General features: G+C 40.7%; 1 pseudogene; it reads right to left on the reverse strand.

Annotated features, from left to right (window-relative positions):
* Nucleotides 1–4,713: 4,713 nt before the first annotated feature.
* On the reverse strand, nt 4,714–10,732 carry LOC129399749 (craniofacial development protein 2-like; annotated as a pseudogene).
* Between the last annotated feature and the right edge of the window lie 3,366 nt (nt 10,733–14,098).

Genomic DNA, 14,098 nt, shown 5'->3' on the forward strand with positions numbered 1-14,098 from the left:
AAAGAAAACTACAGGTCTATATCTATGATGAACATGGATGCAAAGATTCTCAACAAAATATTAGCAAACAAAATTCAACAACTGATCAAAAAGATCATACACCACGACCAAGTGGGATTCATCCCGGGGATGCAAAGATGGTTTAACATTCGGAAATCAATCAACATAATCCATCATATCAACCAAAGAAAAGATAAGAACCATATGATCATATTAATAGATGCAGAGAAAGCATTTGACAAGATCCAGCACCCATTTATGTTGAAAACTCTGGCCAAAATGGGTATAGAAGTGGTTTTCCTCAATATAGTTAAAGCCATCTACTACAAACCTACGGCAAGCATCATCCTCAATGGGGAAAAACTAAGAAACTTCCCTCTGAGATCAGGGATGAAACAAGGATGCCCACTCTCTCCACTCCTGTTCAATATAGTACTGGAAGTACTTGCAGTAGTGGTTAGGCAAGAAAAAGGTATTAAGGCATTCAGGTATGAAAGGAAGAAATCAAACTCTCACTATTTGCAGACGATATGATACTATACATACAGAACCCTAAAACCTCTACCAAGAAACTCTTAGAAACAATAGACTTGTATAGTAAAGGTGCAGGCTATAAAATCAACACCCAAAAGTCCATGGCTTTCCTATACGCAAATAATGAGAGAGAAGAAAGTGAAGTGATAAAAGCAATCCCGTTCACAATTGTGCCTCAAACGATCAAATACCTCAGAATCAACTTAACTAAGGAGGTAAAGGACTTGTATAATGAAAACTACAAAACGTTACTTCAAGAAATAAAAGAGGACAAGAGGAAATGGAAACATATCCCCTGCTCATGGATTGGAAGAATTAATATTATCAAAATGGCAATACTCCCCAAAGCATTGTACAAATTCAATGTGATCCCTATAAAGGTACCCTTGACATTCTTCAAAGAAATGGAACAACCACTCCTGAAATTCATATGGAACAATAGCTAAAGCAATTCTTGGGAAAAAGAAAATGGGAGGAATCTACCTCCCCAACTTCAAATTCTACTACAAAGCGGTAGTAATTAAAACAGCTTGGTACTGCAACAAAGGCAGAGCTGCAGACCAATGAAACAGGGTTGAATATTCTGACACACCACCCCCAATATATGATCATCTAATCTTTGATAAGGAAGCAAGAAATGTGAAGTGGAGCAAGAAAAGCATATTTAACAAATTGTGCTGGCAAAACTGGACAGCTATATGCAAAAAAATGGACTCAGATCTCCACCTATCACCATGTACAAAAGTCAGATCAAAATGGATTAAAGACCTCAACATCAGACCAGAATCCCTAAGGTACATTGAAGACAAAGTTGGCAAAACCCTCCACAACATTGTAGCCAACAGTATCTTCAAAGCTGACACACCACTGGTCAAGCTAGTGAAAACAGAGATAAATAAATAGGACTACTTTAAACTAAGAAGCTTCTGCACCTCAAAAGATACAGTGACCAAAGGCAGCCTACAGAACGGGAAAGGATGTTTACCCAATACCCATCTGATAAGAGGTTAATATCAAGGATATAAAAGGCACTGGTTGAACCCCACAAGAAGAAAACTGCCGGCCCGATCAAAAAATGGGGTGATGAAATGAACAGAAACTTCCCCAAAGAAGAAATTCGAATTCTTCTAAGAGGCACATAAGAAAATGCTCGACATCACTTATCATCAGGGAGATGCAGATCAAAACAACAATGAGATACCATCTCACACCACAGAGACTGGCCCACATCCAAAAATACAAAAGCAACGGGTGTTGGAGCGAACATGGGGAGAAAGGGACTCTTCTTCACTACTGGTGGGAATGCTGATTTGTTCAGCCCTTTAGGAAAACAATATGGATGCTTCTCAAAAAAATAGAAATTGAGCTCTCATTTGACCCAGCAATACCACTCCTGGGAATATATCCCGGAGAGGCAAAAAGGTATAGTTTAGAAATGACAATTGCATTTCTATGTTCATTGCAGCACTGCTTACAATAGCCATAATCTGGAAAAAAAGGAGTGCCCCCAAACCGATGACTAGTTAAAGAAACTTTGGTACACCTACACAATAGAATACTATGCAGCTGTTAGAAAAGATGAAGTCATGAAATTTTCATATAAGTGGATCAACATGGAAACTATAATATTGAGTGTAATGAGTCAGAAAGAAAGAGACAGACATAGAAAGATTGCACTCATATGTGGAATATAATGTAGCAGAGAGGTAAGAGCTAGCAATGATGCAACTTCTGGCAGAAATTTCTCTGGACTTAGTTACTAAAATACTAAAATACAGAAATCCGAAACCTCGCGGCCGCTATTGTGACCACATGACCTCATATCTCTTCATTCTCAGCAATGGAAAACAAATTATTAAATGCTTCCTTTCCAGAAGGTTTGTCTTTGGGGGGGAATCTGCAAACAATAATAGTGATTTTTTGTTAAAATATTCAATGTAACCAAAGTAAAGAGAAAGTAAAGTGAAATTTATGAGCTACACAGGCGGAGTGGGGGGCTGGGGGGGTTGGGGCTGGGGGGGAGGTTTACTGTGGTTCTTGGTGGTGGAATATGTGCACTGGCGAAGGGATGGGTGTTTGAGCATTGTGTAACTGAGACTTAAGCCTGAAAGCTTTGTAACTTTCCACATGGTGATTCAATAAAAAAAATTAAGTTTATGCTACAAATATATATATTTCCCAATTTTATTTTATTTTAATAAAGTAGTTCACAGTAATTTGCCACACTCAGTATTCCAAAATCAATCCCACCACCATAACACCTTCCTACTGTCTTCAGTTATTCCCCTCCCTCACCAACAACCAAGCCTGTCTTGTGGAATGGAGTTAAAAAAAAAAAAACTCTCTTTTGTGGCTGCATGCTTCAGGTATTCTGAGATTATGGATAGGCTGATACAACTTGTGGCTCTCTTGAGAGATTTATTTGTCAACCTCTGTATCATGACCATTGATGAGTTTAAATGGTGCTGGAGGTGGTTCGTGGGCTTGGCCACCAGACTCTGGGAAAACAGGAATGTGGGTGGAAGTTGCCCATTCCCATCACTGAAAAAGTTTGGAGGTCACAAAGTCGAATACCTGAGGTTTTCAAAGGATTCATTCTAAACTTGAGCTTCTGGAAATTGGCTGTGAATATGGTGGCAATTGGGTTCTGGAGGTTTTCGACTGCTGGGGTTCTGTTGAGGTGGGCAGAGGGACTCGGCCACCCTGCTCTGGTTGTCCCAGATGAAGTTCAGCCTGGTACAGCATCTGGGGTCATCTCTGTAGCTTGTGGCTCTCTTGCGAGATTTGTCAGTCCTACAAATATATATATATATATGCCCTCTTTGTTGCAGTTAAAATATTCTTATTAGTTGATGTAAAAAGATAAAAACACATTGAAAAATGTGCAAGCACATAAAAGGTAATTCACCGTTGAGCATCATCATCATGATGCTGTTGATCGTCGAATTTCTTGAGCGGTCTCAGTAACGTCTGCATTTGTCCTAGCCCTGAGATTTACTCATCCTTTCCAATGGTGCCGCATTGGAGGCTCTTTCAGGGTCAGGGTAATGAGACCAATCATTTTAACTGGTTTTTGCATATGAATACAACATGAGGAGTTTGCGAGGCTCTCCCAAGTGGGCAGGAATCTTTTGGTAGCTTGCCAGGTTCTCCCAGAGAGAGAGCTAGGCTACAAGATGTCTCTCAGCCGCAAAGTGGGAGCTTGGTTTTATAGTCTCTGGATGTTGGCCATTGGTGGGATTACATGGTGCTGGGGGCAATCCCTGTGGGTGACCACCTAGCTACTGGAAAATGAAGAATCTGGGCAGATGAGGCCCAGTCCCGATCCGAGCAGGCTTGGAGGTCTCGGCCCCGGGTCCCACACCCCTGGGTTCCTCTGCCGGTTCCTTCATGTGTGAGGCTCGTCTGAACGTGTGGAAAGTGGCCTTGAGCATAACTGTGGCTAGGCTCCGGTGGTCTTCCACCGCGGGACCTCTGCTCCGGGCGGGGAGGGAAACTGGAGCCCATCCCCTCAGAGGGGCCTGAGGAAGACAGCCAGGTGCAGGGGCAAGAGACAAAAGGTAACTCACAATGGGAGAAATAAGTATGGCCAATAAAAATGAAGAAACATTTTGTGATTTGTGATTATTATTATTATTAGTAGTAGTAGTAGTAACAATAATAATAATAATAATAATAATTTGTGGGGAGATGGAGAGATAGTACAGTAGGTAAAGTTTATGCCTTGCAAGTAGCTAACCTGGGTTCCATCCCTGGTACTACATGTAGTCTCTTGAGCCCTGCTAGGAGTTATCTTAGAGAGCAGATCCAGGAATAAGCCATGTGGTCTATAAAAAAAAGGCAAAGAAGGGGCTAGAATGATTTTACAGCTGTAAGGGCACTTGTCTTGCATGTCACCAACCTGGGTTCAGTTCATGGCATCCATTCTGATGCCCTGAGCACCATTGGAAGTATATTTCTTAGTGCAGAGCCAGGAGTGAGCCCTGAGCCCGCCCCCACCCCCCCAAAAAAAAAGACAAGTTCAAGGTGTGGAAAAAAACGAATTTTTTGTGGGGATGGGGAGGAATAATGTTTTCTTGAATTTCTGCTGCCAGAGGCAACTTTCACTCCTTGACTATGGTTTTCTTCTTCCATCTGCAAAGGTAGCAACATTTCATCTATCTTACCATTTTCTTGTAGTCACATGATCATTTGACCAAATAGGGAAAGGTTTTCACTTTTCAGGATCTGTTCTAGGTGGAATACTGATATTTCCCCCAAAGGTATGTCTACAACTAAATCCTTAGAACCTCTGATTGTACACTGTTAAGAAAAGAAATATTTGAAAATTTTACTACAGATCCTGAGGCATGACTGTCATCACTGATTAACTTGGTGATCTTAAACTTCAAAAAAGAAAAGCACTTGAGTGATAGTACTGTGGGTAGGGCACTTCCCTTGCACTGCAGCTAACCTGGATTTAGTTCCCGTCATCCCATATGGTCCCCTGAGCTCACCAAGAGTGATTCCTGAGTGTTGAGCCAGGAAGAACCACTGGAAATCAACTGTTGTGGCCCCCAAACAAAGCAAAGCAAAATAAACAAAACAAAAAAGAAAAGCAGAGGGAAAGTTATGGTAGACAGAAGAGAAGACACAGATAAGCCCAGAAGGTAATTGGATCAAAGAGGCAGAAAATGGAGCAATACAGCAAAATGTCAAGGGACATACAGAAACATAAGAAGCTGAAAGAGTAGTCAAGAAAGGAGTCTCCCTTCACATTTCCAGAGGAATGTAGCCCTGCTGATACCCTGATTTCAGTAAGCAATAAATAAATTTCTTTTATTTAAGCCATCCAGTTTGTGGTAATGTGCTACAGTAGCCATGGGGAGCTAATATAGAATCCATGTGATTTCACACAGTCCTTTCAGATAATCCAGGATAATCGCCCCATCTCAAATTCCTTAACCTTAGTTACATCTTCAAAATCCCCTTTTCTATGTAAGGTAATATATTCACAGGATTTAGGGATTAGAATTTAGAGACCTTTAGGGAGCTATTTTTCTACTTATCATAGTACATAAATAGACTGTTCATCCCTGAAATAATTTTTCCCCATGGGCTCCATGAATACAACCAACTTCCAGTCTAATTTTTATATTTTGCTTTCATCCTCATTTACTTGTCCAGGATCTGTGTTCTAGGTATTGACAGGGAATAATAGAAAAGTACATAAATGCGGAATAAGACAACCTGTGTTTAAACTCTCATTTATTTATTCTTTATGTATCCTTGGGCAAATCATTCAATCTCTATGTACTTGTTTCCTCATCTGAAAGTGTGAGTAGTCACATATACAATGTGGAGTAATTAAGAAGATTTAAGTAGATAGTATACACATTTAACACATAATATGAATTCAATGAATGCTGCTTTTCGTCTCTTATTTTGTAATCTGTAAACCTACTGCAATCTGCAATCTTCAAATATATTGTCTAGTGTAAGAGATATTTTCACGGATGATTAATTAATTGATTGATTTGCACACCCAGCAGTACTTCAGGTCATACTCCTGGCTCTGCACTCAAGGATCATTCCTGACAGTGATTGGGGGACCATATGGCATGTCAGGTATCAAACCTAGGTCAGCTAAGTGCAATCAAATGATTTACCTGATTCTATACTATCTCTCTGGCCACTTTTTAGGAGAATTCTAATTTTGTTTCAAATCACATTGTAAGAAAGATTTTTGGTTTTGTTTTGTGTTTGGGGCATACTGGCAGTGCATGGGGCTCACTCCTGTCTCTGCACTTAGGAATCACTTCTGACAGAGCTCTGGAAATAATAAAAGATGTTATGGATCAAACCCAGGTCAGCCACATACAAGAGCCCTACTGTTATTCTATTGTTCCAGACCCTATAAGAAAAAATTCTAATCTGCTATTACATAACTCCCACCCCAATATCATTATTTTTAATTGTATGTTAGTTCAATTGAAATATATATTTTATGGGCCAGAGAGATAGTACAATAGGTAAGGTGTTTGCCCTGCATGCAGCTGACTTAGGTTTGATCCTCAGCATCCCAGATGGTCCTCCTACCTTGCAAGGAGTGATCCCTGGGTGCAGAGATGAGAGAGAATCCTAAGCATAGCTGGGTGTGACTCTAAGCCAAAACAAAACATAGTCGATGACTACAGAGATGGGAATAAGTGATACATTATTAGACTTTCAAGTTACCTGGAGAAAGAGTTACTGCATTAGCACACATGATCCCAGCAGTAAGACTGGAAATTATTAAACACAGGAATGCTATACTGAGTGTTCCCCTGAATTCCAAACTCTGCTTTAGGGAAGATGGTAGATAAGTTGTGGGTACAGTAGGATGTTGGTTAAGGGATGTTCCCATGTTTGGAAAACATGGTTAATGGTTTCTAGGAATAATGATAATAGCAAAAATACATTCCAAACTTTTTATGTCAGCTACTATTTGAGGCACTTTTGTATGTTAACTCATTTTGTCCTTTGAAGTGTGTGTTCTGTGCAGTGGGTCATATTATTGTTCCTATTTTATAGATAGGAAAAGTGATATACAGAGGTTAAATAACATAATCTAGGAATATTCTGTTTTAGGGTTTTCTGCATTTGAGCTTCAAATGCACTATTTCTTTTCATTTACCATATGAGACTCTCCTTTCTTATTTCCAAAATAAAAAGAATTATTTCACTAAGTATGATGAAAAGGCAAATAACTTGATTTAAAGTTGGACATTCAACAAATGATTAAGCTAGGATCCAATTAAAGACTCTTGAAAGAAGATGGTCTTTTTTTTATGAAAGATTATGGTCTTATCCTCTAGAATAAGTTCTTCCTTTTTGGGAAATGGGACACCTTGTGGGAATACAGACACAGAAGAGGAATATAAGAAAGAAGTCTACAGCAAATGTCAATATGACCATACGGCTATACATCTATTAAATTGAATGAGTAAACTTACTGTACCTGAGATTGTGATTGCTTGGTCAGATAAGTTTTTAAAAAGTGAAAATTTAAGCAGTATTTTCTTAAGAGAGAAATGTAGCTACAATTACTCCCAGCTAAGATTATTTGAATCCCTGCTCAATATGCAAGCAATTGCTTTATGTAATATCTAATTCAATAATCAAAACAACCTATGAGATAGATGCTATTATATTTCCATTTTCATGGGAAGAAATTGAAACCTCCAAATGGTAATTTGACTTCAGCCCCATTATGCAGAGAGGGTGGAGACAGGATTTGAACTAAGGGAGTCTGGCTCTTCTTTAAACATATAAAATTGCTGCAGTAATTCTTCCCCTTGTCTCCTATGTTAACAATTTCCTTGTCACTTGTCACTTATTATCCCTTTGTTCGTTGATTGTTTGACGGGGAGCCAGTAACGTCTCCATTCGTCCCTGTCCCTGTCATGTTCTAGTGTAGCCCAATGACATCTGCTTGCTCCAGGAACACGAAGAGCCTCAAACCATTCATTTAGGGTCTTGATGAAGAAGTCTGAACATCTTGTAGGTGGGCAGCCACGCGGTCTTTTGATGTCCCATGGAATCCAGTTGGTAACAGCTCCAGTCCAGCAGTCATCTCTAAATTGCTTTACGTGTCCAGCCCATCTGATTTTTGACACCTTGGAAAACGAGACATCTTCCCTGATTCTTGATCATTGTCGGAGGTTGGAACTCCAGATTCCTTTACTCACTTGAGTGAAACGTGATATTACAAGCATAGCCCTTTTGATTCCTCTTTGGAAGACCTGAATAGTGTTCTCATTCTGTTTTTGTAGAGCCAGGTCTCTGAGGTGTATGTTAGTGCAGGAGGAATGATGGAGTGAAAAAGATGTGCCTGGAGTCGGAGGTTCTTCAATCCTCTTAACCACTTCTTTGACACTCTTGAAGGCATTCCATGCTGCTCTCTTTCTCCTGCGCAGTTCAGGTGCCAGGTCGTTTGTCATGTTGAGTTCTTGACCTAGGTACACATAACTGCTGCATTCGGAGATATTCGTTCCGTTGAGGGCAAATGGAACATCAGGAACTAATCCATTTCTCATAAACATTGTCTTCGTGAGATTCAGCTTCAGTCTGACCTTTCCACACTCACGGTGGAAGTTGGTCAGCATTTGTGCCAGTTGCCTGATATTTGGTGTTATGAGAACGATGTCATCAGCAAAGTGGAGGTGGTGTAGTTGCCTATTGTGCATCTTCACTCCCATTCCTTCCCATTTCAGTCATTGCATGATGTTCTCACGGGTGGCACTGAAGAGTTTTGGTGAAATGGTGTCACCCTAAGGAACCCCTCTCTTTATGTTGATCACTTCTCTGTAGAATGGTGAGATCCTGGTGGTGAATCCATAATACAGCTCACAGAAGATCCTGATGTTTTGAATTTGAACACCCTGTTTGGCTAGGGCTTCAATAACCACTTCAGTCAACAGAATCAAAAGCCTTCTTTAAATCAATGAATGTTAGACAGAGCAGCATCTTGAACTCTCACGAAACCTCAATGAGCCTGGTCACTATGTGGATATGGTCGATCGTGATGAATTCTTTTTGAAACCCGGCTTGCTCACATGGTTCTCCTTTATCTGGTGTTCTGCCAATTCTATTCAGGTTGACTCGAGTGAGTAACTTGTAGATGATGGACAACAGGCAGATCGGGCAATAGTTGCCGATGTCATGGATGTCTCCCTTCTTGTACAACAGGATGATCCTGCTCGTTTTCTACTGAGACAGAACCTTGCATTCAGACAGGTAGTCTGTGAAGAACTGAGCCAGTATATTGATCAGTACTGGTGGCAGATTCTTCAGGTTTGGGTTTGACCTTGTCTGGACTGGGTGCTTTATATTTCTTTACTGACAAAATGGCGTGTCAGATTTTGGAGGGGAGAAAGCTGGGAACGACATATCCATCCTGAGGAATTTGGTATTTGGGCAGGTGGATGTGGTTATCAAAGAGATCCGAGTAGAAGTCATGGATGACCTTTTCCATTGCCCTTCTGGAAGATGTGATAGATCCATCAGGACATCGGAGGGCAGTCATCTTGGTCTTATAGTTGGCGAAGGACAAGCAGGTGTTGTGAATACCTTTCCCGGCTTCTGCCGCATCAGCCAACACTGCTGATTTTCTCTTTGAAGTTTTCCTTTATCGCTTCTCTGCACAGCTTTGCGGGCTCAGATGTTAGCTTGTGATTGCTTGAGACTCACTCCAGACCACATTGGCAAATGAGCTTGAGAGTTTCAGAAAGTTTCAAAAAGACAGGCTACATTTTGTGGCTTTCTCTCTCTCTGTATCCCTTGCACAATCATGGAGGTGCTGAACCACTTGATTGTATTCCTTGTCAATGTTGTCAATAGGCGGTATCTCCCCATATTGTTGTAGTAGTACCAAAGAGCTCCCAGTTGGTGGCCATTCTGGGAGTTCATTTCTTAAACTTTCCAGCCCTTTCTCCCTGCTCTGTGAAGTAGGATTCCACACAAAGAAGACGGTGGTCTGATCCCGTTTGGAATTTTCGGACAACAGCAATATTGGTCAGGCATAACCATCGATTGAATATGATGTGGTCAATTTCATTGTGGAACTGTTCACAGGGAGACTCCCAGGTCCAGCATTTATATTAGGCCTTCTGGAACTGTGAGTTACCATGGATGGTCTTGGTCAACATGAAGAACTCAGATAGTCTCTCACCCTGTTCCTTCTGTTCTAGGCCGTGAATCCCAATGTGCAGTTCTTTGGATTACCTTCTAGATCGTATCTTGGCTTTAAAATCACTGATGATGACCTTGTAGAAGGTGTGGTCTTCTTTAGAGAACTTCTCAAGCTCCATGTCAAACTTCTCAATTTCTTCTTCATCATAGTTGGATGTTGATGTGTACATGATGAAGATAGAAACTGCCAGCAACGGGCCACATCTATTCAAACGTAAGTGTCCAATTTGGGTTTTAGGCATTTGAACAAATCAATGCTCATGGCTACATTTATGCTGACAAGGACACCAACACCACCGACGCCTGTACTGTAGCATGTTCTGAGGAACAGTTCTTCTCCAGTGTAGAAAACAGCATGATGTGTTTGATGCCTTCTCCTCTCAGTCAATCCAATGACGTCAAACTTAATCCTTCACGATTGGACCATCAGGTCCTCGATGGCTGCTTCCGATGCCAGCGTATGTGCGTTAAAAGGGCAAACAGTCATTTTAGTCCTTCTTTGTTTTAGCAACCTAGATCAGCCCTGAGATTTTTATTAGCCTCTCCTTGTTCGTCCTTCTTAACGCTGTCATATTGAGGGCTCTTCCAGGGTCAGGAGAATAAGATCCATTGTTGTTACTGGTTTTAGCATATCTAATATACCATGGGTAGCTTGCCAGGCACTGACCTGTGGGCAGGATACTCTTGGTAGCTTGCCAGGCTCTCCAAGATGGATGGAGGCTTTTAAGGCAGCCTCCAATCTCCATTATAGGTGTTCTAATGGTTCACACCATATTTGAACCCCATCAAATCTGGTGCGGTAATGATTGAAAATGGGTAGGAAGCGTTTATGATATGTCTGGAAACCTGTCTGGAGCGTGGCAGCAGTTGGGTAGTGGAGGTCAGCCAATGAGGAATTTAGCTGGTGCCAGCAGGGTGGGTTTTATGGCTGTGACTCCTGGGTTGCCGGAGATTGGTGGAAGCAGGCAGAGAATCTCTGTTTCCGGGTCCCATTGAGCCTAGTGTCCAAGGTCACAAAGTTCCCTATTACCTGGTTCTGTGGGACTTCACTCATGTGTGAGACTCAGCCCGAGCGTCTGGAAAAGCAGACACTTAGGGTTTCCTTACAGTTATTTAAATATTTCTAATAGGTTTCAAATGCACTGAACTCATTTGTATTATTTTTAAAAAGCCTATTTGCATGTATCCAAAGAATACATGCAAAGAATAATTCCAAATTACAAAAACAGTAATTTGGAAACATATTTCTAAAAACATATTTCTATGTTTTTAGCAGCATCATTCACTAGCCGATGAGTGAGATCAATCCAAGTGGCCATCAAGAGATGACTTTATTAAGAAACTGTGTTATGTATATGCAAAGGAATACTACTCTGCTATTGAAAGAAGGTGAAAGCATGCCTTTCAGACAAAATGGATGCAACTTGAGGTGATTATGATAGGTGAAATACGTAAGGGTGTGAAAGACAGTTCCTGGATGCTTTTATTCATATGTGGAATGTAAAAAAAACTAAAGCAACCAAATGGGAAAAACCTAACAAGACTAATACTTATACTCTGTAAAAACAATGGTGGTTTTAAGACTAAAAGAATAGAGGAAGGAATGATAGAAGGATCTTTTAAGTTACAGGATTGTTCTGGAACTTAAGTGGTAGATGTGGTAAGTCACATACACATAAGAGGTATAAAATTGTGATTTTCTAAATGGACAAAAAAATTAAAAGGAGATAAAAAACAACCTTAAAAATAAAAAAGTCAATTTTTATCCCCCTTTACATAAAAATTTCCTTGAAATAATTGTTTCTACTTACTTTTCTCTCTTGACCTCACTCTAGTAAAACTAACATTCCAATTTATTCACTGAAATTGCTTTTGTCAAAATTACCAGTGATCTCATTGCTAAATACAAAGGTTAATTCTGAGTTGTCATCTTACTTGAGTATTTGGCATTATTTTGTTTGGCAGATCATTCCCATGGCATATGGGTTTCACTCCTGATTTTCTTCCTGTCTCGCTGGTTGTCCCTGCTTCCTTAAGCTGATTCTTCCTTATCATCCCACTTTCTTTCTTTCTTTCTTTCTTTCTTTCTTTCTTTCTTTCTTTCTTTCTTTCTTTCTTTCTTTCTTTCTTTCTTTCTTTCTTTCTTTCTTTCTTTCTTTCTTTCTTTCTTTCTTTCTTTCTTTCTTTCTTTCTTTCTTTCTTTCTTATTTCATTTTTTGGTTTTGGTGTCACTGCTGCTTTCTTTTTAATTTTTGGTTTGACGGGCTGCTGCTGGCTCCATGTACAGTGTTGTCTTCCAACAATATCTGGGGGACCACGCAGCATATATACCAATAAGTATATGCATTGGATCCAGGCCTCCTGCATGCAAAGCTATACACTCAGTCTTTTGAGCTTTCTCTCTGGCTCCTCAGTTTCTTAATCTTAGCAACCTAGATTGTTTCTACTATCTACTCATTATCACTCCCTCATGATATCATTCGGTGTTGTGGCTTTATTAAACACTGTACTTGTGTTACTGAATCCTAAATTAATACCTAGACTACATGTTTCTCTTCCAAATTCCAGTTTTGTACATCTAGTAGCTTCTTCGCAACTCCACTTGTATATCTCACAGGGACCTGAAGCATATTGTGTTCAAAATCAAACTAAAGATGTGTTCTTCACCATCTGGTCCTCCCATTGTCTGTTCCATTTCAACAAATGACCGTTTATTCTCTCAGTTTCTCAGTCAAAACATCTTGACAACTTCCCTTTTTTTCACCTAATCCAACTCAATCTAAAAGTGATTTTAACAGTTCGGCCTTTGTATGTTCACAAAGTGTATGTGGGCTCTCTCACCATGTTCATTCGGTGTCCGTGAGCCGCTTCCCCACCCTGGCCTCCATCTGCCACCAATAGAAGCATGAAGGATAGAATAGGGCCGCCAAGCTGGCTGGTGATCAGTTGCAATTTATTCCAATTTAGTCTTCTGCCTCCCTTCAGTCTCACTCACTGCCCATATTCCTCCTCCTCCCCTCTCCCACTCTCACAGCCTTAGTTATAGAGAACAATCATCAAGAGTTGGGCATAGCAACAACAGATAGGTGAGGTAGCACAATCAACATATGGAAAGTCCTTCATTTCTGTGTGGGGGGGAGGGAAGGTCTTCTAAGACAAAGATCTCCTCCTGCTAGGAGATCTGCTCAAGGGTGAAATTTCATCTAAGGCCATATTTCGTATTTCTCCTTTCCTTAGTCCATAACCATTTAAATAGTCACCTTAAATTTATGTCTTAATAATATCTCTGCAGAATCTCCTGACTCTGCACCAGGCTGTCTTCACCGGGGCACCTCGGAGGAGGGTGAGTTGAGTTTCCCTCCCTTTCCCAAGCAGAGCCCCGGCAGCCGAAAACCTCCAGGACCCAGCCACAGCCATGCTCAAGGTCACTCTCCACACGCTCGAATGAGCCTTACCCATGAAGGAACCAATAGAAAAACCCAGGTATGCGGGACCCTTGACTGAAATCCCCAAGCTTTCTTGGACCAGGACTGGGACTCCTCCACCCAGATCCCCAGTTTTCCAATAGCTTGGCAGTCACACACACAAACATGCCCCCCCCACACCATGTAATATTATCAATGGCCAAGATCCAGAGACTATAAAACAAAGTGAAAGTGAGTGACACAATTTTTCCTCTTTATTTTTATTTTTATTATTATTTTTCCCCACATGACAGAGCCTGACAAGATACCTGTGACGTATTTGATATGCCAAAAACAGTAGCAATAACGTTCTCTTCATATTCCTGGAGTGAACAGATGCCATTGGGGTACACTAGCACATGACAGGGACAAATGAAGACATTACTGGC

The sequence above is a fragment of the Sorex araneus genome, chromosome X (assembly GCF_027595985.1).
Source record: "Sorex araneus isolate mSorAra2 chromosome X, mSorAra2.pri, whole genome shotgun sequence".
Lineage (NCBI taxonomy): Eukaryota > Metazoa > Chordata > Mammalia > Eulipotyphla > Soricidae > Sorex > Sorex araneus.